General features: G+C 40.6%; 1 protein-coding gene across 1 annotated transcript in view; it reads right to left on the reverse strand.

Annotated features, from left to right (window-relative positions):
• The window catches only part of LOC139694978 (sodium-coupled monocarboxylate transporter 1-like), a 44908-nt gene extending 31986 nt beyond the window's left edge, over positions 1-12922 (reverse strand). The window contains exon 1 of the mRNA XM_071593534.1: positions 12819-12922. The gene's annotated coding sequence lies outside the window, so the exon portion shown is untranslated. The remainder of the gene's footprint in view (positions 1-12818) is intronic.
• Positions 12923-27536: the final 14614 nt, after the last annotated feature.

Below are 27536 nucleotides of genomic sequence, written 5' to 3' on the forward strand. Positions count from 1 at the left end.
CGCTCATCCTCCGATGCCCTTTTAAGTCTACCCGAGAGTGACATATAGATCTTATTTAGCCGTTGGATAGACTATGTTTTTAACGGCAAATTATTTTATGCTAATGGTCTTATGCGAATACTGATAATCTTATCCATTTTTTATCACATATAAATCTTTTATTACCTATTATGACCTTTGCTAGCAGTTAATATTACATGCGAAGCTTTTTTAATCTAGTCACTGTGTCATATGAAGCTGCTTGTGAAAAGTATTCTCATCTTTTGAACTATATACTTGTAATTTATCTCTAAGTATATAAAGTTTCAGTAAAATTTAATTTTAATAGGACACACATGGAGTGTAATCATTTACAAACGCCCATCCCGAGCAAAATTTGAAGGTTGCTATATAGCTCTTGCACGTATATGCGCAAATTAAATGTGAGTCCACGCCTAATCACTCTTTCCGCGTGGGCCCTTCAGCTAGTGCTCATTTGTCTGAAGGCATAATGGGAAGCAACATGTTTGGGAATATGACGGGTGAACAGAGATGCAAATATCGTGATCTTTGATATGTGAGATTGAGGCGAATGATTTTTATATTTTGAAATTGTTGCACTGTAATATTTAAGCGGATGACTCCGTTAAAAGTTATGGTCGCGGCATCTCCCGCGGTTACTTGTATTTTCAACACTCAATTAATTAGAAATAAATTGAGGAGACTAACAATCGGAGCCATAGATAATGGATAATGATAGGAGAAATAATAATACTCATCATATTGCATACATATATATATATATATATTTTTTTTTTTAAGTAATCTACCGGTTAAGGTAGGTTTTTGGACTGACACAACTACCAAACAAATATTTTATTACTCCTAACAAAACACAAAATCAATCATCCTACTCTACATCAGGTCCCTCTTCATCTCTGAGTACTTCCTTCCTCCCTTCATCCCGTCCAACATCCCTATCCTGTTCCTTCCCTTTCCTCTTTTGCCCAACATTCTACCCTCTATCACAGTCTTCAACATCCCACTGCCGGTCAACACCCCCTTCATCCACTTTTCCTGCCTCCATAGGATTGCTCCCAACAAACCCCTCTCTTCGCCCACCATACCAAGTACTTCCTCATTTGTTTTCTTCTCTGTCCATTTCACCTTCTCCATTCTTCTCCACACCCACATTTCAAAAGCCTCCAATCTACGTCTATCCTCCTGCTTCAATGACCACGTTTCCGCTCCGTACATAGCTACGCTCCATATCAAAGTTTTTACGAGTCTTTTCTTAACACGCTTACTCAGAGTCCCTGTCATCAACTCCCTCCTCCTTGTGAAATATATATATATATATATATATATATATATATATATATATATATATATATATATATACAGAGAAACCAAGCATTAAAACGTCCGATTTTTAAGGTATGGAACTAAGTTACCTTTGAATGAATGGAGAGACGTGGAAGATTTAATGTTTGAGAGTACGGAATTACGTACATACTTCGGAAGCAGTATTGATGAAATAATTAAGCTTTATATATATATTGGCTTGGAGTGTGTGAAGAACCCTGGTATAAGAATGGACTAACCTTTTTAAGAGGCTTGTTTAGAGGAAGGCTTCAGGCTTGTTTAAAGGTATGAATGAGTTCTGTTGTGGAAAACAGAACTGTGGTGATTTAAGAGAATCGAAGATACTACAAAATGAAAGACGGAGCGAAATGAGAAGGATAATATCGAAAACGTACTCGAAAAGTTAGAAAACATTTTGTTGTGAATGGGAAAACATTTTTCGGGGGAATGACTAATGCATTCGCAGAGTGTGAAGATATTTGGTGGCGATAATCGTTCGATCGAGCTGGAATCTCACATTTCCGGCGAGTATTTTATTAATTGGAATCTTGTCTTCGTGGAGCATACTTTATTAGCCAGACCCCATTCCTTAAGAGGGAAAAATGTTCCTGACCCCCATGCCCCAAACAATTTGTTAATGACAATGCATGTATAATATACATACAGTCCTTCGTTCTTATGAAGTAATCAGAAATAGCCGCATGCACTGTAATCATATTAGAGAGGGGAGCAATTAACTTCACTTGAACATTAATGGCATTTTTTTTAAGTGCCTAGATAAAAATTTGGACGAGTTCACAGTAAGTGACATGAAGCCCTTCATGTAAAGTGAAAAAAGTACAAATTTCAAGTTTCCCTTTCCCATTAAATTAGCTATGGATACGCACAAGTTGATTCTGCGCGTCTGTCCACGCGTCAATATGTCGCTCCGTGTTTAGTGAAATTCGTGAAGAGAAAGTGAAACACAATTCTTTTGGTTATTGAACTCAATGGTGCTTATACGGATTTCTCCGACGTTCAGTTGGTTATATCTTAAACAACTAAGCAGCCAAGAATCTCGGCCCGATTATGCACGATTCTACTGCTTTTAATCGACAGGGTGCTTCAAAATGAATATCGGGGTTTTAAAACTTGAAGTAACTGTAACTGGTGCTATTACTAACGCTAGAACTACTGTTATTTTCTTAATTGGAAAAAGCAGACCCAGAGAACTTTAATTGGCAGCAAAATGGTGCGCCGCCTCATTGGCATAACGCACAACGCGATTGGTTAAACGGCCCACTAGAGCGCACTTTGCGTCCTTGGCACCAGAGCTGAGATCTGCGGTAGACCTCACGTCAAAGCTGCACGGTGTATTGAGCTCGGCAGCTGTGTCTTTGCCCACCAGTCGATTATATTTTCTCGGAGTTCGAACTTCAGTTTGTCGAATCTACGGTTATTAATCTCCAACCTCGAAAGTTTTACTTCTTACGACTTTGGCAACTACCTTTCGGGTGGGGTTCGGACCCGCCCTTCGCCCTGGAGAGGTTTGGCAACGTGCAAGGACGTTCAATCTTCTGCGACATACGAGCACATGTGTGCAGCGTAGCGCCACCGTTTCACAAATTGACCGACATCCACGCGCCATTTGCCAGGAGAACTATCCGGAGAGTGGTTTCAAGGATTGAGTACGATATCTGTTGGTTATAAAGCGGCCATTCACCGATTGAAGAGAGGAATAAATTTTGCAAAGTGACAGAAAGACGAGTGGAACGAGTTGTAGCCTGATAAGAAGAATACGGAGGAGGAAGCAGGGTGACTCAGCGGTCCCAGGGGACCGCAAGTAGTAAAAGCCACAAACCTTTTCTATCGAATGAATTCACGTAACGTTTTCACATAATTTAACTTTAAATTATGAGGAAAAGTACGCTCTCTCCCTATTTGATGGATATATAAAACTTCCACGAAGTGAAGCCTGAACCTGTAAGGTTTTTTCCCCGCAAATCTTTGTCAGAAAACCTATAAGAAACTAAGAAAATTTCCGCAATTAAAATTACAATTTTCAGTACATGTTGCAGTTCGTGTGATGTATATACGAGATAGATATCGTATTTCGGATAGATATTAACATTTGAGTTAATTTCCATGTGACATAAAAATGCGACATACCCTCCATGACACAAATGTTCTTGGACAGAAAAATCAAACTCCACGGGGAGATGAACCCATAGTGAAGATGGATAAGGGGGAGGCATTTAGAGTCGGGAAGTTTGTAGTGGGGTTGAAGAGAGGAATGCGACATTGAGAGGGACGACCGGAGGATTGAATAGGGTAGAGGGGCTGTTCGCTAACCGAAGTGAGAAGGAAGGGCGCAGAGGATGAAGGACTAAGGAGGGAAGTTGTGCAATGTCATTGGACAATCAAAACGGGCTTTCATCCCAGGACCTTTGCAAAATTCCATATCAACGACAAACAAAATACGCCATCAATATAATCTTCATTATGAAATACCTCAAACGAATAAGAGTCATTCTTCCGAGCATTACTATTTCAAACGCAATACTGAACTTTCGCCAGCGACAAATCGGTCATCTGCAGAACCGAGAGTGCGCGAGATACCGCTTGTGGACCGGACGGAGGATTGGCGCACGTGGCGCCGCCTATACTATGCTAGAACGAGTTACGCCATCTATTGAAACTCTTCCGCGACATGCCGCGCCTAATGGCGCCACCTGTAGTCGGACCGTCAACCGGCACCCACCATGTTTGATACTGTGTTTCTCCAGTATTATCTGTTTTATCTCAAGATCAGTGATGAGAATCACCTGAGACTTTTGCACCTGACCGATGAATTGATCGAGTACAGTGCATTCTCTTCTCTCTGACTCCCGGTGACGTCTCCACACTGAATGAAAACTAGTACTTTGCCCAAGGATATAAGCATCAGCCTGTGTTTCAATGAAGTGGAATTCCCTAATGCATAGGAGCACTTCTCATTGACTGGGGACCTCATCCATCATGAATGCACGCTCCTAACACCGCCACGCGCTCAGCTGTCAACAGTTTTATTCCAATTAAATTTATAAAAGATAATAGGCAACCTAAGTGATACTAATCGTTAAGACGTCAAAGCCTATTTCACGCCAAGATGGGAAGTAAACGCTATCTCTAGCGCCAAAATGGAATGAGACCACTTATCGTACGATTATAAGAATATATCCAAGAAGGAATTTAGGCAAGCTTTAATTTAATTCCAAAGGAAAATATTAGATGAAAATTTAAAGGAGAATCAAAAAGCGAATTGTTCCTGTGGCAGAAAGGTGGACGGTAATAAGTCCACGTTTAATTCATCCAAAAACAATGAAGGGGAAAGATTAACCAGCTGTTTGGAAAAGGGCAACCTATTAAAGGCCTTCTTTCAAAGGTTTTTCACCAATGTCTCACCTAATGTCTCCTATAGCTTACCAAATCGTCTACGCTAACCGATACCCAAAATTTAAATCTCAAGAAATGAAACAAATCGTTTGCTGAAAAATATTAAGTCTATCAAATTCTCCGGACCCAATCATATGCCATCTTCTAGTATATTTAGGGAACCGGTGACGAAAACAGTGGCGTATCTAGAAGCCATATTTAAGAAATCCCTAGTGAATCGCAAAGCTCCCTGTGACTGGTAAACAGATAACGTAACCCCTATATTTAATAACGTAGACTGGGAGGACTCGAGCATTATGACACTTATCTCCCTCACGTCAATTTTATACAAGGTCATGGAATTTATTAATGTTAGCTCGACAGTGAGACACCTCATTGGTCAAGAGTTAAAATTAAAAACCTATACAGTTACCGAAAATGTACATACAGGTATATCCCGCGAGACACAACTTAGCCTTTTTTCATGATATCTTTGGCTTGGCAGAGAGCAATGTTCCAGGGGACTCGATCTTTCTAGATTTTAAAAAGGTTTTGAACAAAGTGCCTCATAGTAAATTAATCACAAAGCCAGAACTATAAGGCATATTAAAATATCCTGGGCTGGATTGAAGTCTTTTCGAATTTTCGCGAACAGAGAGTAGTCCTAAATGGTGTTAGCTCTAACGCAGTAAAAGTCAACTCCCCAGGGAAGTGTTATTGAACCTCTTTTTTTCCTACTTAACGTTAAAGGCATTAACTACGTGGTTAATAGTAATATACGTACGTTCCTTTGCCTACGATCCAGTGGATTACAGGAGTTATCCGTAGTTCTAAGGATAAAGTAGCTTTATAAGATGACCCTTATTGCTATTACATCAGTGGTGAGACACTTGGCAATTTGAATTAAACTTAAAAAAAAGCGAAGTGATAAATATTTGGATAAAGAGCAATTCCTTCCCGAGCGCTTACTTCATCGGGAGCACCGAAATGTAATGTGTAGACTCGATTAAATACCTAGGCACTCACGACCTTTAATGGGTGAAACACATACGTAGAATATGTGGGCATTCTAATACAAAATTAGGATTTATTAGAGTACTGGGAAAATGTGATGAAAAGGTCAAAGGGAAATGTTATCTTTCGCTGGTTAGGACTCATTTTAAATATGCTGCAAGTAAATGGGATCCCCATACAGTTGGATCGATTGAAGGAATGGATCGCGGACAGCGCTGAGGAGATGCACTTGCAAAACGTAGTAATGATAAACTTAGTAGTGTATCCAAAATATTAGAGGAGCTAAGCTGGGAGTCACGGAGCAAAGGTTTAAACTACAGATTAAATATATTGCATAAATTTTAGAGAGGTATCTTTAGCAGTGATGTTGGAAATGTATTATTACCCATATGGTCCTAGGGGAGGCGAGATCATGTTAGTAAAATTATAGAGATTAAGTGTCCAACAGATAGATTTAAGATATGATTTTTTCCTCGAACTTTATGGGATCAGGATAACATTTTCCGACCGCGCTGGTGGGAAATGTAGTCTGGAGTGTAATCACCCCCTGCCACACTCTATCGGAGGCTTGTAGGGTACAATGTATAGTACAGTGGAACCCTGCTCTCAGGATATGAAAGATTGCCCAATAAAAGGGCTTTGCATTTGGTGAGTGGAATGGTTTGAACATTATAAATTCATGATTTTGAGGCTAATAGTTGAGAAGGAGAAACATTATATTGAGTGCTTTACTTTAAATGAATTTACAAAGATTTCCACCTATGGCATAGAGCGGCTATGCTTATGATACGTGTGGAATCGATTTTTTATTATTAATCATTGTATTTCCACTTGTGCATTGGTTTTAATTCCAGCCTAAGGATCCAAATAAGTAAATTCATTGTCTTTATTTTATGAATTCGGCAGAGGAACTTCGTACAATCTTTCGAATGTGATCATGCCGATGGAATTTGAATGCATAAGGAAGATGCACCGTGTTAAACTCTTCCTAATTACTTGCCAGGTTCAAGGAATTACGCTCGCTGAATATGGAACGGGCAAGTGTCCATTCCACACGCCATGTCCTCCGTACTCTCTCTTTCTCTCGAATTTTGAGCTTACTCTGCTTGTAGAGCGTAGTTTTGTACATCGCTACTATCTGGCCGTTGTAGATGGGCGTAGATTGGAGGTTTATGAAATGTGGATGTGAAGAAGGATGGGGAAGTTGAAATGGTCAAAAAGGAAAACGAACGAGGAAGTCCTGGGTACGGTGGAGGAGGAGGTTATTGTTAAGAGATATCCAAAGGAGGCAGGAGAGATAGATGCAGAGGTTCTTGAGTGGCAATTAGATGTTGAAGACTCCGAAAAATGAGAGAACGTGAGGCAAGCGAGAATGAGTAAGACATACGATAGGACTGTTGGGCAGGATGAAGGAAACACGGATATGCTCGGAATTAAAGAGGGGATTAATGTAGTGTCGGCTGGCAACATCAAAAGTTAAGTTTTAATACGAGTCAATTGCACGCCACCTCGAGAGTTTTCACCATCCACGATGTTTCTAAGATGGCAAGTGAAGCGTCATAATAACAGTAATTTAGACGTCAAACACTCATTGGAGGGGCAGTACGGAGGGAGGCATATTTTTGGAGGGGTAGAAAGGTTGACGCATAACAAGTGGCGTCGCGGTGATTGGATTGTTTACGCGGACACTTGTGGACAGGAGTGTGGGGCATTTTCCAACGTAGGAGGATGGGCAGGGCTTTTTGTTCAGTGGGTAAATTATATTGCAAGATTTTCACGAGGGAGCTCCGTGGAATGGGTGAGCATTGGTAAGTTGAGAGGGGAGGAAGAGGTGTGGTGAAGATGGGACATGTTTTACATTTTGGTCTTTTGCAAGGTATTAGCGTGGATTTGTGTTGGACGGACGATATATCATAGTTAAGGGAAATTAGGTCTATCTTGGAAAGAAATGTGGAAAACAGAAATTGGTGAGTGTACCATTCATTGGTTCATGAGGTATGTGCAAATGCCCTTTGTTCATACGCATGGGAAAATTACCCCCCCCCCCGGGCCACACGTCCTTGCGGCAGCTTGCGGGGTATTGTATCGATGAAAAATGCCTACAGGGCAATTAACACCCCAATCACGATGGCTCACCAAGGTCAATGACGAAGTCCGGCGCGAACAATTCGAGACTTGCCGGGCAGTAGGGACTGCGGGTGAGGCGGCAGATATTTCGAAAGCAGGCCAAATGAGAAGTGCCTCTTCAAAGGCAAGATCCCCATCGGACGACACGCATCCGCTGGCGGAGGAGTGGGCGACTTCGAATCGGGGGCCTTGTTAGTTGAAGGGGGAGAGTAAGAGGCTGAGCGCGAGAGCAGAAACGGAGGAAAAAGAAAACGCGTGCTCAAGATACTACGTAGAGTTTAAATGCCTTCGTACCCCACACACCCAACCCCTTCTCTCCATTCGATAAATCTCGCCGTTTAAACAACACTCCCTCCAGTCTCCTCCTCCGCCCTCTCCCCCGTCCCACCCGCTCATTCATTTCCTCTGGAATGCTCCAATCATCGAGACGAACTCCCCAAAGTGAGCCCGCAGTGCCAGCCCCGTTCCCAGCCCCCCTCGGAGCTCTTCCCCTTCCCATTCACACAATGTATGCATTCACATAGTGAACTGAAATACCCAAGACGTTTAGCTGATATACGGGCGTTTCATAATATATAAGTGGGGAGAGCACATGGCTTGTCGATTTTGTAAGTACAGTCCGAATCCTCAACATTGAACCAAATATAGCCTCAATATAAGGTGAAGTTCCTGATTGTAGTAGAGATGCAAAAGCCTAAAGAAAGCTGAGATTTAACTCGAAATCCATTTGGCTGGGAGTTCGGATTTCTCTCTCATTCGTTGAAGAGATTTGGGAAACACAATAAGGGGAAAGTCGGGAAGGGGGACACCTAAATCCACCCAATTGCAACAAAAGAGTGGCTGTACCCTAACAAACAGAAGGTGGTTTATGAAGTTCTAAGTTGTGACCATGGTACGCGCATGAAATTTATTTTTAATTGGAAACATTGTCAGATGTTACTTGGTGGATGTCATTTATTCTAGGAGTAAATGAAGGAATTCTAACTTTGTGAATGTGAATTCTATTCATATTTTTAGTTTTCACGACCATGATTTCGTCGCAAGTCCACATCATCTGGCATAATGATGATTTTACAATGAAGTTCGCAGACGACTCCTGAGGGACGCTGCTAAACGATAACTGTTGAATCGATATGTGCGTGACCTCAATGTTTCTACCGTGCACCAATGGTGAAGCACGTTACTGTAATTCGTTTTAAAACCATAAATGAATGAAGTTGCTGTCAATAGGTTTATATTTTACACTAGAAAAACCAGCAATAGCTCGCATTTATGAGTTTCGAAAAGGTATAATCAGATAGTACTCTAGCAAAATCTCATTTTACGGTCATTGACCTTGCATCATAGAATTGCATGCATTTCATGCATTAAATTCAATGCACTTGCGATCAAACTAAAAAAATACGTAGTGATAAATTTTTGGAATCAGCAATTCCCTCCCGAATGCCTACTACTTCGGGAGCACCGAAATGGAATGTGTAGACTCAATTGAATACCTAAACGTTCACCTTAATCGCGACCTCTCCTGGGTGAAACACATACGGGGAATATGTGAACATGCTAACAAAAAAGTAGTGTTCATTAAAAGAGTACTGGGTAAATGTGATAACAAGGTCAAAAAGAAATGTCATCTTTCGCTATGTAGGACTAATTTAAAATATGCTGCAAGTATATGGCATCCTCACGAAGTTGGATTAATTGCAGAATTGGATCGCGTGCACCGTAGAGAGGCTAGATTTTTGAAACGTTATTATTGTAAACTTAGTAGCGTATCCAAAATATTAGAGCAGCAAGGATGTTGAAAATTTATGATTACCCCCATCGTACTACGGTAGTAGATATCGTGTCAATAAAATTGGAGAGATCAAGTGTAGAACAGTTGATTTAAGAAGTCATTTTTTTCACGAGCGACAAGGGATCAGAATAATTTTCTCCGACCGCGGTAGGGTAATATTCGGGTCAAAACTAGTCTGGTGTGTATTCAACTCCTGCCTCACACCCTACAGTGGCTTGCATGGCACTAAGGCAAATAAATAAAAATTAATATTTCGTTTTAACCTCTGCTAAACTGCGGCGTTTCTCTGTTTATCGTCAAACAATCGGGAAAAACTTGTTTTTCAGCCGCAAATATATAAATGGAATCTTCATTTCATTTGTCGTCTAGTTACGTTTCATCCAATTCTACCAGTCATTATATACCTATACCAATCAGAGAAATAGGACGATGATAAGAGAGAGTTATGTTAAATATTCCAGCGAAAAGTCGAGATTATATTTCAAAACCTAAATAACAATTGGATAACTCAGAATGGGCGACTTCGAGAAGATCTATTACCCCGTGGAAAAAATCACTCCCGACCCATTTTCATTGACTTTCCTCTTTAGCTGCGTTAAAAGTGAAAACGCAAAGCATGACTCGCGAAAGCATCTTGTAGAAATTGCATTGCAATTTTTACCATCGCCGTAAAATATACCACTCATTCAATTATATTCTGACAATAGCTTTCTTGAACTAGCTGTTGTAATTTTTATAGCGGAATTCCAATAGCTTTTAGATCCCTAGAAATATCTTGCCAATAGCGATCGGGAAAGTTCAAGATAAAGAAATTCACTTTTGAAATTAAATGACCTTCAAACAAAAATGAGCTGTACAACTCATTAAATGCTATGAATCACTCTAATTATGTATGCTTAGTTTGCCCTCATGTAAGAATATTGTCAGTGTTATATGTGACAAACATTTTACAAAACTCTCCTGAAATTCAAGAGCCCACTTACGAGTTAATTCCAAAAATAATTGTAAATGATCTTGGGAACAAAAGCTTCCCGATCTCGCAGGAATATCTTATCGTGGGAACTATTTCTTCCGCATCTACGAGGAACGTATGTACATTTCCTGATCTTAAACTGTATGTACTCCCCTCCCTCAATAACTATCTCATTCTATGCCTACCCTCGAGTTCCTTCACTATCAAATTCCCTTTCAGAACATCCGCAATTATGTTTTCCAACTGATCTTGTACTATGTGTACTTATTTCTCCTTATGATTACTTTACATCTACATAGTACCCCGAAAGCCGCCGTAAAGGCGTGTGGCGGTGCGGGGTTAGTTTATCACCCATAATTAAGAATTAAAACGCAATAAAATCCATAAATTCATGCCAATCTACACCCATATAGTCGTACATGCATATATTCATGCAAACCTTTGTAACTTACACGTATGCAAATATATATCCTATCAACTAACATACACAAGCAACGTTTAATCTTGTCCTGACTTGTATATTAGATGTATTTAATATTTCTATAGTGACTTTGGTTTCTTTCTATTATGATTCCAGAATTTCCGGGCAAAGAATGAGTATTTTTATCTATCTGTGCTGGAATCTATCTCCCTTATCTTATCTTTATGGTCTGCTCTGCCCAAATAGTGTTAGGGCCATAATAATTCCTTTAGTGTCATCGCTAACCTCGTTCGTTCTGAACCTTTCTAAAAGTATCGCTTGGTCTATTCGCATCTCAAGTGACTCCCTGCCTAATTCACCTAAGATTCCCATCAAACTCTTCTTATTTTAACAATTTATCACGAATCTGGCGGATTTTCCCTCGACCTTATCTAATTCTTTTTGCCAAATTTTCTCCCAAGGATCCCAAATACTTGCGGCAAATTCCAAATGAGGCCTAACTAGAGCAAAATAACACCAATCTTTTACGAGTACTTTCTCTTTAGAATTCCCCATCACCCGCTTAATAAAGTTGATTTTATTTAGAGCGGATCCGCATATTTTCCTAATATTTGCTCCCCATGAAAGGCGTGGTGTTAGAACTGTCCCAAAATATTTAACGTTATCGGCCGTAGTTAGCACTGAACCCTCTAGTTCATAATCAAGCCCTGTTCACCAATTTGTTTGTTACGAAAGTTCAAAACTGCGCATTTGCCTATTTAAAGCAGTAATCCCCATTCCTCGCACCAATCCGATATTGTATCTAAGTCTCTAGAAAGTAAAAAGAGCCGTTGCAGGCTTGATATGGTGGAATGTCATGATTAATTAAGAAATTGGCAAGTTTCCACAAAATAAAATGTAATACAACCGGTTTAAATGTAACTACATCATCATCACCTGATGATGATGTAGTTACATCGAAACCGTTCGCATTACATTTTATTTTGTGGAAACTTGCCAATTTGTTATTAATCTAGATAGTAGCTGGCATCCTCACGCAAGAGTTCTTGAAAGATTCAGGAATCACTTTCTTTTAATATTTAAAACCTAAAGATAACTTCGGTTTCGCGATGATTCCTAGGACTTTTGATTCTTCGTTTATGTTGTCTCATACGAGCGGCAACTCCATTCACGTGATCCATGTGAGTTTATCAGCCATGCAAATATCGACGCCGCACATCGTTTTCTTTCGAAATCATGGCCAAATTTTCAGAATCTCAAAGCACTATTTTTCATACGGCATTTAGATATCATACTTGAATGAACAAACTAAAGCTTTTTGTCAGTAACCTATTTATGGAGAAAGAGAGGGGAAAGATTGCATATTACCTCAATATGCCTTGCTATCAGAATCACAGTCACTGATGTTATAATGGCTTGTTGACAAGAGCAATAATTGATGCAGTCTTCGGACGACTATATGTGAACATGCCACGCGCCATAAAATATAAGATTAGATATTAATAAAGCAAGAATACTAGAGATGTCTAAGAAAATTCCCGAAAAAAATCTGTGTCAAATCTTTGGTGCATTTATTTGCCTGCACTGCGGAATGAAATAAGAACCAAAAGCATGGATGAGAAGAACTCACGAACCCGAATCTGGTCCGTGTGTTCTTCTCATATTCTTCCATACTGATTTACCGTCTAATCGATCAGCGGGACGAAATATTTAGGACTCAGCAGGGTGGCAAACACCGAATCCTTCTTTACCCGGAAATGGCCGATCTGATGGGCACGCTCCAGTCTGCGCCGCACGGCCCCGATGACCAACGGTGGGCCCTGCCACTAGCGGTGCCTTCACCCTCGTCGGTACGAGGGGGCTATCCTCGGCGTGAGCCCGCGCTCCCGCGGCGGCAGAGCACGCAGGCAGGCGCCGAATGCACTGCGGGACGGGGGTCGAGAGTGTGCTCTCCCACGATTGGGGGAACTTGGACATGGGGGCGCGCGAGGCGAGAGGAGGAAGTTCCCCCCGCAATCGGCTGCCAACGTGAAGCCCGAGGTAGTTTGACTCAAGCAATATGGGAAAATAATGATTTGGAAAATCTCGCGTTTCTAGTAGGACTGCACATCGCACTTAATTAGATTGTTACGAGGCACATGCAATAAAATATATAATCACATATATACACGCACCACTACACATTAACAAAAAAATACAATAATGGTATTTCGGAACTTTGCAACGAGAAAAATAGATTCCTGAACCCATGGTGAAAGGCGGCAGTTTAACCATTAGGCACTGGTGACGCAGACCGAGTGGGTCGGCCCGGCATCAGCTGTCTCGGCTGCGGGCGAGAGTGAAGTGCACGGCATCGGCCACAGTACTGCATTGTGGAAGGCAACGGGAAATCAACAAACTATTCTCCCCAGAATGTGCAGCCTTGCATTACACATATGACGTGATGGCACTCCTACCGGTAAAATCTTCTGGAGGTTAAATAGTCCCTCAATCGGATCTCCGAGTGGGAACTACTGGGAGGGGAACATCAGTCAAGGTAGACGAATGCAGGATAGGGACTGTGATAGGAAAATGAGATCATTGAGAGTGTGCGGGAAGTTGGAAAATGCTAAGATGGGAATGGACAGATTGGAAATCGACATCCTAGAAGTTAGCCAGATTAAGTGGGCCGGGGCCGATGACTTCTGGAGCGACGGATACAGGGTGATACACTCAGGAGACGAACAGAGAATTGCAGGAGTGGGCATCATAGTATTCAAGGAGTGGGCAAGAAGAGTCGAATCGTGCTGGCAATACAGTGATTCTGCTGATATGGTTAGAGGAAGAGCCTACAGACACAGTGATAGTGCAGCTTATATGCCATTCGGAAGAGGAAATAAAAGAAGTATGCAAACAACTGGAAGAAGTTATAGGAGCAGCAAAAGGGAAGGAGAACGTAATCGTGATGGGAGACAGGAACGCTGTGATTGGAGTGGGCCGAGAGGGAAGGAGCATGGGACAGTTCGGATTGGGAAAATGGAACCCTGCGGGAGAAAGACTGATAGAATTCTGCAACGAGAAGAAAATGATAGTGGCAAACACCCTCTTCGAGCAACATCGGAGAAAAAGATACACCTGGAAGATACCAGGGGACAAAGTAAGGTACCAAATTGACAGCATCCTCGTGAGAACGAGATACAGGAACCAGGCAGAAGCAAGCCCCGGCGCAGATATAAATAGCTATCACAACCTGGTGGTCATGGACAGCAGACTGCGACACAAGAAAATTAAGAAAGTGGTTCAGGAACCCAGATGGAACACAAAAACGCTGGAGGAAAAGAAGACAAGAGAAAATGTACCACTACCACTTACAGAAAAATAGAAGGAACAAAGGCTACTAGCGTAGAAGGACGATGGAAGGAAATGAAGAATATCACAACCGAAGTAACAGATGGACAACTCGTGAGTAAGTTACCTCATAAGGGAAGATGCCTCATAGAAGAAAGAAGAAAATACAAGAATCCAAGAAACGAAGCTGAGGAAGCCCAGGAAGAAACGAAGTTTCGGAACCAAGGCATACGAGAGTGCAGAAGGCAAAAGAAGAGTGGATAGAAAGCTGCAGAGAGAAAATCAAGGACAACATAAGGAAGGGAAACATTCAAACTGCTAACAAACTGGTGAAGACACAATTGTTGCAAGTAAGACAAACAAAATCCTACAACGTCCGAGATGCTAATGGAAAGATACTGAGAGAAGATGAAGACATTGGGAAGAGATGGAAGGAATACATTGAAGATCTCTACCAAGGGCCCAAACCATTTGAAAGTGACTTACTTAAAGAAGAAAGCGTGACAGAGGAAGACGAATGGGGCCCGGAGATACTGAGAAGTGAATTCGACCGAGACGTGAAAGACCTGAAGAACAACAAGGCACCGGGACTTGATAAAATAAACGGAGAAATAATCAAGGCACTCGGGGTCAAAGCAAATGATGCCCTCTATGAAATAGCCAATGATAGCTACGACAGTTGAAAGATACCTGAAGACTTCGAAAATAGTGAATTGATTGCAATACCGAAGAAACCTAGAACAGACAAATGCGAAGAGCACAGAACATTGAGCCTGACTTCTCACGCATCAAAAATACTTACTCGGATATCAGCGGACGAATAGAAGGAAAGGTAGAAGAAAGCCTCTCGGAAAACCAATTCGGATTCAGGAAACACCGAGGAGCAAGAGAGGCAATACTCAGCTTGAGGGTACTGACCGAGAAATTGACCCATGTAAACAACCCATTATATGTGGCATTCTGGTGGACTTGGAGAAGGCCTTTAACAATGTTGAATGGAACAAAATGTTCAAGATACCAGAAGCGCTTGGAATGGACTACAATGACAGAGGAATAATCCATCACCTCTACAATAATCAGGTTACAACCATGCAAATGAACAACGGAAAGAAAATATAAGCCAAAATAAACAAAGGAGTTCGACAAGGATGCAACCTCTCGCCAGCACTATTCAACTTATATCTAGAAGAGGCAATAAAAGAAGCACAAGAAATGGGCATCAAAGGAGTCAAGATGAATAGCGAAGAAATTTACATGCTGCGGTTCGCAGAGGACATCGCAGTAGCAGCAGAGACGCAAGAGCGAGTACTTCGGGAATATAATACTCATAAGAGAATCTACAAGGAGAAAACTAAAAGCTTTGTGAGTGGAAGAGAAAATCTGAATGCAGATCACGATTCGAGGAATGAAACTAGAGCAGGTGAAATCCTTCATCTATTTGGGCAGCAGTATAACTTGGGATGGAAGAAGCTCGACCGACATCAAGCGAAGAATAGCCCAAGCAAAGAAGGCGTTCATTGAGAAGAGGCAACTGCTATGTTCAAAGAACATAATATTACAAACAAGGAAGCAGTTCGTCAAAACGTTCGTGTGGAGCATGTCACTCTACGGATCGGAGACATGGAATATTGGAAAAGTGGACCAGCGAAGAATAGAAGCATTTGAAACATGGTGCTGGAGGAGAATGCTGAAGATTAAATGGACTGACAAAGTGAGGAACTATGAAGTATTTAGAAGAGCAGAAGAGGAAAGGACAATATGGAGAGCTCTACGGCAAAGAAGAACTAGATGGATTGGACATACCTTGAGGCACAATGGACGAGTTAGAAACATGAAAGAAGGGAAAATTGAAGGAAATATCCCGCGAGGAAGGCCAAGAGACAAGTTAATAGGGCCAATTAAGAAGGGCGTTAAACAGGGAACCTATCAGAGGGTGAGGGAATTAACACTAAATAGTGAAGTATGGAGGGCTGAAGTAAACCAATATTAGGATTGAAATACCGTTGATGATGACACACATACAATATATATATATATGTATATATATATATATATATATATATATATATATATATATATACAGAAACATATATAAGGAAAAGGGATAGGAACACGCATAAAGGACGAGCATCCGCCCGGCAAGTGGAAAGATCCGGTGTTCGAGTCCCGGTTGAGGAAATATTTTTACTCTTGTGATCCGTTCGATTCCGCCTTCCCCACCTCTATTGTGTTCGTCCTTTATGCGTGTTCCTATCCCTTTTCCTTATATATGTTTCTGTATATATGAGTATTTATTCGCCGTTTGGCGGGATTTCGTGTTTGAATATATATATATATATATATATATATATATATATATATATATATATATATATATATATATATATATATATATATATATATATATATATACATTATTATTATTATAAGCAATATATATATATGATAAATGGGTCGCGGTAGCCCAGGGGTAGAGCGTTAGACTACTGACCGGAGGGCCCGGGTTCGATTCCCGGGCAAGCCACTCTACGTGCCTGGAGCTCCACACCGCCCGTGTGATTTTTCGGTTACCATATCTCCATCGGAAAGATAGCTTAGGTCCAGGCATACTCGACGATGAGATGGAAAGGGCATTGTAAGAGATGAAATCAAATAAAGCCATGGAGGTAGACAACATTCCTGCGGAACTACTAAAAGGTTTAGGAACTTAAGGAGGAAGAGTCTATATGGACTAATTCATAGTATCTATGAGGAAGGAATATAGCCAGAAAACTTTGTGAGATCAGTGTTAATTCCTTAAGAAAGCGGAATGGCTATTGAACGAGGAAGCCGAAGGAAGGCTTTACAGGGAGCATAAAAGAAAGGCAACTGGGAACGAGGGAGTGCTCGGACCTATCGGAAATAACTGGCACCCGATGAGGATGATAATTATAACAAAAAACATGCTGGTTGGCTGTCGCGTAGGTAACGCTTATCACAAAGAGGGGGCAGTAAGGTGTAATGGTAACAATTACCAAAGAAAGTAAATACCTAGAATGAGCAAAAAGAAGGCTCTCAAAGCAGGAGGCACTAGTGAAGGTCCATTTGATACAAATGTTAGAAGATATTCACTGAACAAGAATCGTTGTAAATGTCGATGCGTCGGCGAGGTGAGAACGCGCGCCTTATCTTTCGTCTCTCGTGGACCCGTTTACACTCGGTGTGGCGAGCGTGGCTAGGTCTACTAGGCCCTGCGAACAGCCCGTTCTGTGAATAAAAGTAAGGACTGACCGAGTGGCTGGCCGGCTCTCGCCTATCCCAGAGCAGCAACCTCAGCAGACTCACCGCTCGTGTGTCTATCGTAGCAGCCAAAGCCCCCTAGGAGCATCCTGCGAACGCTCCACGGACGACGACGTAACAGGCATGCGTTCGTTCCTTAAACGCCATCCTTCGGTCCCTCGACACGGCTGGAACCAATTAAACCGTCAAAAGGGGGGCAAACAATGGGTGCCTGCAACAATGGGGCGCACCACTGGATCGTAAATCGACCGACAAAGAGGGGCAGGGGGCGAGATCCCCGCCCAATCGGAGGCTCTTATTTGCCCAGTGAATAATTATGACTCGAGGCTGCGGAGACGCATTGCTCTTTGGCAACCGACATGACCATCTCGGTTCCCTTTGCTTTCATTTAGGAAAGCCTATCCAGGGATGTACGTGAATGAACTGGAAATCCACATTCTGCAGTGTTTACTCAATTGTAGATGAAAATGTATGTTTGAAATTTAAATATTGTCCCCGTCATGTTTCGTGATATTAATTTGAGATACTTGTGATGGGATCAATTCTTTAAAATGTTTGAGCAAACAAATGCAAAAAGCGTGCATTACATAAGAAGTTGAATTCTGGCTGAATACAATTCTCTAGAAATCATTATGAGGGCCAGACGTGTGGAGTGACGTTACGACAGAGTTACGCGTACGTTCCCTCTCAACACGCGCGACCACGAATAAATAATGCAAAGATGCCTGAAAAAATTTACAACTCCAGCGTGGATGACCTGTATCCATTCATGCATTCCATTATGACTTTATGCTGTTATGCATCCAAGGTGACCTCACTCCCACCCACCAACGTCTCAAACAGATTTGAAACACTCAAGAAGATAATGGGCATAAAAATACTTCAAGCAGGCCAAAATGGATGCGAGTGATGGAATATGTACGCATTCACAAGATAAGTGTACATTGTGTCCAAGAAAAACTTCACTAATGTGGCTTTTATAACAGTTACGTGAGCAAAGAAAAAATATGCAAAAACGACACCACCGTGTGGATGGTCAAGGAATTAGGAAGGACTGATTTCTTTCGAAACGATGAGCCCCTCATCATATCCACATGCTTCCTCTCTGTCTTCATTCCGTATAACATGGTCAAGCTTTTCCTACCCTTTGTTCGTCCGCCCCACGTTCTCCCTGCTATCACAGCCATAAGTTTCCATTAGTAGCCAAAATGCTCTGCATCCACCTTTGGCGTTTCATTTGGATCTCAGATAAAAATCCTCTCTCCTCCCACACCATGCTCAGTGCTTCCATGTTTGTTTCCTTCTCTGTTCATTTCACCTTTGGCCTCATCCTCCTCACGTCTCGAAAGCCTTCAATCTCTGCCTATCATCTGGATTCAAGGAACCTTTTTCGGCACCGTAAAAAACCACTCTGGGTATCAAAGCTTTAAAGAATCTTTTCCGAAGCTCCTTACTCGATTCATCATCCCATGTGCCACCCTCTTCAAAAATCAATAGTACTAAGTACCACTTTATCTGCGCGTGAAATCATACTTATTGTTCTGTAGTCCTCACATAAAGCTACCTTCCCTTTCTTGGGATGGTAACTCTGATCCGTCGAAATCTTCAAGCCGAATTCCTTCCTTATTAATGCTGCGAATTAGTTCAAAAAACTTGTTCCTCCAAATTTTCTTACACCCTTTAGTAGTCCTGTGGAAATGATAAATATCCCCATGGCCACAATTGATTTCATTTTCTTTGATATTTTTTTATCTCGCAATCAAGTATGCTTGAGCCTAAGCTATCCTCATGTACGTCATATCCTCAAAATATGTCTAACTTTTTGGACTACTACGTTTGTTGTCCAATAAGTCCTTAGGAAAAAATATAAAAACATTTTTTTTCTTTTTTAATATCATCTCCTGTTAGCTCGGATACATTTCCCATTGTTACTCCAACGTTTCGAGGCCTTCCAGAAAGTATAATTTCGGGAAGTCCTTCAAATAGGGCATTGTGTTGGCGGTGGCGTTCCCTGTTCGACGTGAACCCTTATCCTTCCAGCCATTTTTTCAAATTTGGGAATTAAAACAGGCACTGGGGGCCAAATATGGTGACTACGGCTGATGTTGTAATTCGAACGTTAATTCCAAAATATTTGACGTCGAAACTACGCTCGGGTGCATCTGTGCATTGTGATAACGCAAGAGATTATTTTTCTTTGCCAAAGGAGAATGCTTTTTCTTGGTTTATTCACTCAATCTTTACAATACCGACTCATAATACCCAACAATTATCACTTGCCCTTCTTGCGATGCACGTAGATGAATCCACTTGCATTCTAAAAACCATTGGCCAGCCTCTCGTCAGCCGTTTTCACCGTCTTTGACTTCCTCTGGACCGGAACGCCTTTAGAAACCTCCTATTTTGGCTGTTTCTTAATCTCTGGAGTGTAGTACTGTACCTGCAGTTCTACATCGACGCAAAAGTTCTGTCAAGATTGCGACGGGAAAGCGCCATTGGACCCGATTGGACCACACAAATGCGTATATTCTCCACAAAGAGCAATTAAAACCCATCTTACCGAAATTTGTTTCACGCCCAATTTTTAGTGTAAAATTTTAACAGTGCACCTGTGATATTCCTGTAGCCTCAATTATTTCGCGAACTTTCATTCCTCAGTCACCCAGATCCGTATCGGGGATATTGTCAATCATTTCGGAGGAAGTTATTTCCACTGGACGTACCAAACGATGTTCATCAGTTGTGGATGTTCGGCCACGTTTAAACTCATATATATAATTGTAAACAGTCGAAAACAGAGGAGCAGATATGCCATGAACTTTCGTCCAACTCGGCTTTGATATCTTTCACTGTTAAGTCTTTAAATAGAAATGTTTATTTACCGCTCGAAAGTAATTTTTTTATATATATCTAAATAAACACAAGTTATTACTCCAAAATAAAACCACAAAATGGATATAGCTGAAACTTGAACAGCAGTCTGCTGGGACACGAGGTTTACTGAAAGCAAACCTTTTCTGGTACTACTAGTGTTATCTATTGACATATAGTATCTTAGAACTTATCTAAGGAGTTATTGAAGGACGTTGGTATCTTTGCCATATACCTGTTGTGTGTATCCTTTACATCTTTCTTTAATTTTTATGAGTTTAACCAATAATTTTCCTGAATTATTTTGGATTATTTACACATATTTCCCTGCTTACTTTCTAATAGTCCTTTCCCTTTCCTTCACAGCACACCAATTTCACCCTTTCTTTGGAAATGTTCCATATCGTTGTCCTGCATCCTCCATCACACTGCTGTCACCCCACTAGGTTCCCTCTATAATGAATTAGTCAATTCTTTGAACTTACTTCTTTTTAACTCTGTATTTAAATGCTTGCATTTCCTAATCTAGTATTTCTAATTATCTCATCTGCAATCTATGGTTTTATTTTCCTTTGCTTATTTACCTCAGCTATAGTTTCCTTTGACTTTTTTATCTCACTTTGTTGATATGCTTCTTTTTTCTTAATTTTTCCTGCGTACCTGTCCACACTAAATTTTCACTACAGACTGTTTGTACTTGATTCTTTTCATTGCTGTCGATGCTCCTATATTTCATTATCTCAACTGCCTTCTCTCTTATCCTTGTGTATCTGCTGTTACACTTCATTAGTACAAATTAAAGATCTAAACACCAATTATAACCCAGGAAACCATGTGCTTTAATCATCATACCCCTAAATCTGTATCTAGCCATAATATAGCTGGACTGTTATCTTACTGAATCCCTGGGAATTTACCATGTGTAAGCTCACTAATTATGGCATTTAAACCAAGTGTTTGTTATGATTACTCCATCTTGTACAAAACTGCACTCCAAATTGCACTCTTCTTGTGGTCATTCATCGTTCCATGATTGTATAACCTACCCCACCTTCATTTCCCCTTTCCTACCATAGTCTTCATATTCTCCATCACTATCAAATGATTCTTCCCAAGGACAACTGTAAATATTTCCTCTAATTGATCTTTAATAATATATATTTTTCCTTCCTATGATTGCATGGTGGGCTGTATAACTGAGCAATAACCAGGTTCAATGGTTTGGCTTTTAGTAATAACTTTCTATCAGTCGCTTACTTTAAGTTAACTATGATTCTTCTGACCTTTTTAATTCAATATTATTACCACCCCTCCCTGGCTTTCTTCCCCTCTGCCATATATTACTCTATCACTCTGGTAATCCACTCCGCCCTAAAACATCTATATTTCCTCTCTCCAACTATCATTTCCTAATTTTCCTACTCTCGACATTGACCCAATATTCCATGTCACTATTCCAACTGATTCAGTCCTGAATAATGTTAAAATGAAACTTTGTAGCTCCACATAAAAAATAAGCTTTATTGCAACCTAGGTTTCCCTGCGGTGCAGCATCTTCAGTGAAGGCATAGTGGTCCCAGTGATTTCTGAGCTGTGTTCGTTAATGGAGGTGTGTGTGTCTCAGAACTAATTTAAATTAAAAGATATAATTTACCATCAACGGAGTGGGCTTGCCATGGGCTCCCCTTTATCACCATTACTGGCAGAAGTTTTCATGGATAATTTCAAATTGAAACTACCATATTTTTTTGTGACATAGTAGGTCTTAACTGGGCGTGTAAGTGGTGGTGCTATGTGGATGACATTTTTTGTGTGTGGAGTGGCACTGTGAGACAGCTGATATTGTTCGCCAAAGCCTTAAACAAACAGAATAAAGCCATTCAGTTCACGACCATAAATAGAAGATGACGGCTCCCTTAACTTCCTTGACTTGAATATTTAGTGGACTGGGAGGAGCCTTCAATTTAGTATCTCCAGGAAGACCAACCAAAGACTAAGTGGAAAAACTTGACAAAAGTGGAGTATACAAATTACAGTCTAGGGACTGCCCGGCCATGTATATCAGGCAAACCAGGAGGAAATTCAAGGAAAGGATCAAAGAATAAGATTGCTTCAGGAGGAATGATTCTTCTTCTTTGTTCACCAAACATCTACCTACTGGACAACCAACACACCAGTGATTTCACCTTCAGTTTCTCCACTTTGAAAGCATAGGGGCCAGGCTAGACATTTTTGAACATTGGGAAATTCTTAACAACTATGGTGAAAACCCATTTGTGAATGACCTTATGTTTTTCTATCACTCTCCTCTCCTTGGGGTGGCAAAACACATGGAAGTCTGGGAGAGCCTACCGTCTGTGACGAGCAACTCTGCCATTTCCCCTCTTCCCGCCCTTACATTGTCAAGACCTTCCCAATCAGCAGTCAAGGATGGTGTTCTACCCCTCCCTTTACATCCAATCCACCCCCAGACATACTACCTTGATCAAAAATTTCCCGGAATTTATTCAGAAAATTAAAAATACAAGTTTATTCATCTAAATCTATATTGTCCCCTTCAAAGTAATCCCCATCGACTGCAACACACTTATGCCAGCGCTTGATCCAATCCTCGAAACATTTTTTATATTCGGTTTTCGGTATGTCCATCAGTGCTTCCTGCGATTTTTCCATTACTTCCTCTCGGCTGCTAAAACGCGTTCCCCGTAGTGGTTTTTTAACTCGATTGAACAGAAAGAAGTCACAGGGAGCCAAATCAGGTGAATTCGGTGGCTGTTGGATGGTATTTGTTGCATTTTTCGTCAAAAAATTACGAATAATGATAGCACTGTGCGACGGTGCGTTATCATGGTGCAAAATCCACGAGTTTTCTGCCCACATTTCTGGTCTCTTTCGGCGAATTGCTTCACGCAAACGTCTCATAACGCCCAAATAATACTCTTTGTTTACTGTCTGGCCTTCTGGCAAAAATTCATGATGCACTACACCGTTGTAATCCATGAAAACCGTCAGCATTGCCTTCTTTTTTGACTGAAAACGACGTGGTTTTTTTGGTCTCGGCTCATTTGGTGAACGCCATTCACTTGCCTGATGTCTGGATTGCGTGTCGTACTCATAAACCCACGTCTCGTCTCCAGTAATGATCCTTTTGATGAATGTGGGATCGGATTCAGCCTCGCAAATCATGTCTTTTGCGACGTCAACACGGTCTCTTTTTTGCATGAAATTGAGGTCTTTTGGCACCAACTTTGCTGCTACACGACGGAAACCCAAATCATTAACCACAATGTCTTGGGCGGATCCATAGGCAATGTTCAAGTCCTCCGCTATTTCTCTGATGGTTAATTTGCGGTTATTGACCAACATTTCTTTTACTTTATCAATTTTTTCACCGACTTTCGATGTCGATGGTCTGCCACTGCGTTCATCATCTTCGATTGACTCACGACCACTTCTGAAACGCTCGTGCCACTGGTAAACGACCGTTTTTTTTAGAGAATCGTTGCCGAAACACTTTTCCAACATTTCCAACGTCCGTGCGCCACTAAATCCGTTTTTTACGCAAAATTTAATACAAGTTCGTTGTTGCAAATTTAAATCCATTTCTGAAATTGTAAAAAATCGCCAGTACACACAGAGATAGATGTACTCTTGGCTACGTAACTTTTGCAAATGTCAAGTTATGACACTAAGATTTAAAGGGAATATCAACAACAGATGTACCAATTTAACAAAAAAAACAGAACTCAAATCGGAACGATGGGAGCGCCACACGGTGGTTATTCCGGGAACTTTTTGATCAAGGTAGTATGTGTATATATACCTGTGTGAATATAACTTCTTCCCCTGAAGATGCTACACCACAGTGAAACCTAGGTCGTAATAAAGCGTATTTTTTATTTAGAGTTGCCAAGTTTTGTTTTAACATTATTCATAATGGAACAACTCCACAAAGTTATACCTGAAACTATGCATTAATTTAGTCCTCTTTGTCTTTCGTGCTGCTGCTTTCGATTTCACTTTGCTAGGATATCATGAGACAATGACCAGAGAACCCTGCCTCTATTGCTTGCCAAGCAATGGGTATCTGTTGGGTGCAGTCCCTTGTTAGCCAGGACTCATTTTCAGATCTAGGTCCATTATCTTTACAGGAAAATTAAATGATCATTTCCCACTACCTTCCTCAATAGTATTTTTAATGTGATGCCATTACTCAATTGCCATCCCACTGCTGTCAGGTGTCTTTTCAGCTCCCTCTGTGAGGAACAGATGCTCCATGGACTTACCTTTCATTTGGCTCCTACCCTTCCACCTACCTGGTATATGTCACTCAACTGGAAGCAGTTTTAATTTCTCCAGCCAGTACAGCTTTAGGAGTCAAGAAGCCAAGGAGCCTTCAATTTATTATCTTCAGGGAGAACACTGTGACTGATCAAACAATTCATGCTTCATCCATGCATCACAAAAGTGAAAAATAATCATTATAATGTATATGCATCTTTCTTCAAATCCATAGGATTTTCGTAGGTTTTTCATACCCTTTTTCTCTTCATGGATGTTTTCTTGCAGGTGTTTTTACTAGCTGAGCAGCACCACAATTCCCCAAGCTTTTCCCAAAAGCCTCATTCTTTGATTAGACTTTTCCAATTTTATTTTTTTTCTTTCTCCACTGTAATTTACTTTGTGTACATGTATAGGTGTAGGTTCATATTAATTTACATAGAATGTGTGTATGTATACATGGATGTATGTATTTGTTTAGATAATATTATTATTGAAACTTACATGTGCAGATAGACAATGTCAGGTGGCACACAAACCCCAGGTATGACAATCAAACTTGCCTTGGAAAAATAACATGACATCTAAAATCCAATCAATATCACAAAAGATAATAAATAAAATCAGTCAGTAAAAAAATACACTTGAAGGAAACTTTCAAACACCAATCTCTTACACAAATAAAAGAAAATCCCCATCGAATTAACATCATCTTCCCAATCGACAAGATAAAAAGTCAAAACTATGCTGTTACATACAATCAATCAAATTATTGCATAAATTGTTTACATCTTTTCTTAAAAGTGTTTACCCTGTCAGGAAAGGGCTCGAATAGTTTTGCAGGTAAAGTGCTCCAATCAACAACTGCTTTGTTACGAAATGCAATTTTTTTTATTTGATCCTTTTGCCTGGCCTTTTACCTTGAATTTATGACCATTTCTCCCAAAAAAATTTGAATTTCTCACTTCGTTCCTTAGTTCTGCCCAAGCTTTCTCTCCCTTCAGAATGCGGAACATTCCACAAAGTCTACTTATTTTTCTTCTACTTTTTAAAGATTCTGAGTCCAGCGTTTTTAACATTTCAGTCACACTCTCCATCATCCTATGCTTCCCCAGTACATATCTGGTGGCCTTTCTTTGGACCTTCTCAAGTTTAATAATATGTCCTTATTCATGTGGGTCCCATACAAGGGATGAGTACTCTAAAACTTGTCTTACCAGGGTTTTATATGCCTTTTTCTTAGTTTCTCTACTGCTCCCTTTGAGGATTCTCATCACCCAATGAAGAGTTTTGAAAGCTTTCTCAACAATGTATTCCACGTTTAGACCCCGACCTAAATATTTGGTTAAATATACACTAAGTATTTGCAGCTATCACTTCTATGAATGACATTTTCCGAGAATTTGTAGTCCCCATCGCTTCCATTTACCTTGTTCCTAAAAGTTATGGATTTGCATTTGCTAACATTTATATCGATCCCATAATTTGTCACCCAATCCACCATTTTATTTACATCCCTTTGCAGTATATCAAGGTTGCTGTCATTCTCAACTTTCCTGTAGATAATGCAGTCGTCCACAAAAAATCTTATTTGAGATTTAATATTTACTGGGAGATCATTTATATAGATTAAAAACAAGAGTGGGCCAAGTACCCTTCCTTGTAAGACTCCAGATGTTACCCTCGTTTTTTCAGAATACACATCTCCTAATTTGGCCCTTTGTGTTCGACCTTCCATGAAATTTTTGACCCACGAGATTACTCTTCCCAGCCCCATCTATGAGGGTATGATCCTCGGGGGCTAGGGGGGCTATGCTAATACCTCGACTGCGTACATCCTTTCGTTGGGGCTTCTGTACATGGCAACTATTTTAAAAGTTTTCCCTCCATTCCTACCTTTGACATGAACACATATCATCTCACAATCATTTCTTACCCATTCCAATGTTCTTATTAGGTTTTTATCTATACATATGAATATTCCCCCTTCACGGCCATCCCTATCCCCTCTGTAAACTTTCAAATTTTGAGGAAAAATCTCGATTGACAAAATGTGATCACTTAGCCACGACTGTGTGCCTATCGCAATATCCGGATTACATGCATCAACTAACATCTCAAAATGACATGCTTTATTTTGACTACTTATGCAGTTAACCTGAAAAACTATTAAGCCCTTACCTTCCTTTCCTTTGGTCTTGTGAAGTCCATTATGCCCAGATATGCATATCTGGGCATAATGTATGTCTGTCGGTCTATATGCATTTAAGTGTATGAATATGTATAGGTATTATGTATGCATTTACTTATTAATTTTATGGCCATTATAATATGTACACATATGATTATGGGTTAAATGGAGGAAGCGACCATTTGGTCTCAATTTCATCCAAATCAAGACCTCTTTCTGTCAATCTGCTTACACGTGTGCAGCTGTACACACATTATGTAGGTCACAATATGCAGTAGCACAATACCCATCACGCCCTGTATATACCTGGTCTGTGTAATAAATGTGCCAACTGGTGCAATCTGGCGTACATGACGCAGACTATTCCTACGGCCCACTAGCGGCGCTAGTGGCCTGAGACCCAATGAGCCGTCTGTGCTTGGCGGATCGTCGAGCCAGTTATGTTAGTTTCTGTTGTCCTGTTTTTACTGTTGGTCGAAAATGGAAATTGACAAAATCACGGAGCAACGAATCAACATCA

This window comes from Hetaerina americana, unplaced genomic scaffold (assembly GCF_022747635.1).
Source record: "Hetaerina americana unplaced genomic scaffold, ioHetAmer1.1.p SCAF_6, whole genome shotgun sequence".
In the NCBI taxonomy this organism is placed as follows: domain Eukaryota; kingdom Metazoa; phylum Arthropoda; class Insecta; order Odonata; family Calopterygidae; genus Hetaerina; species Hetaerina americana.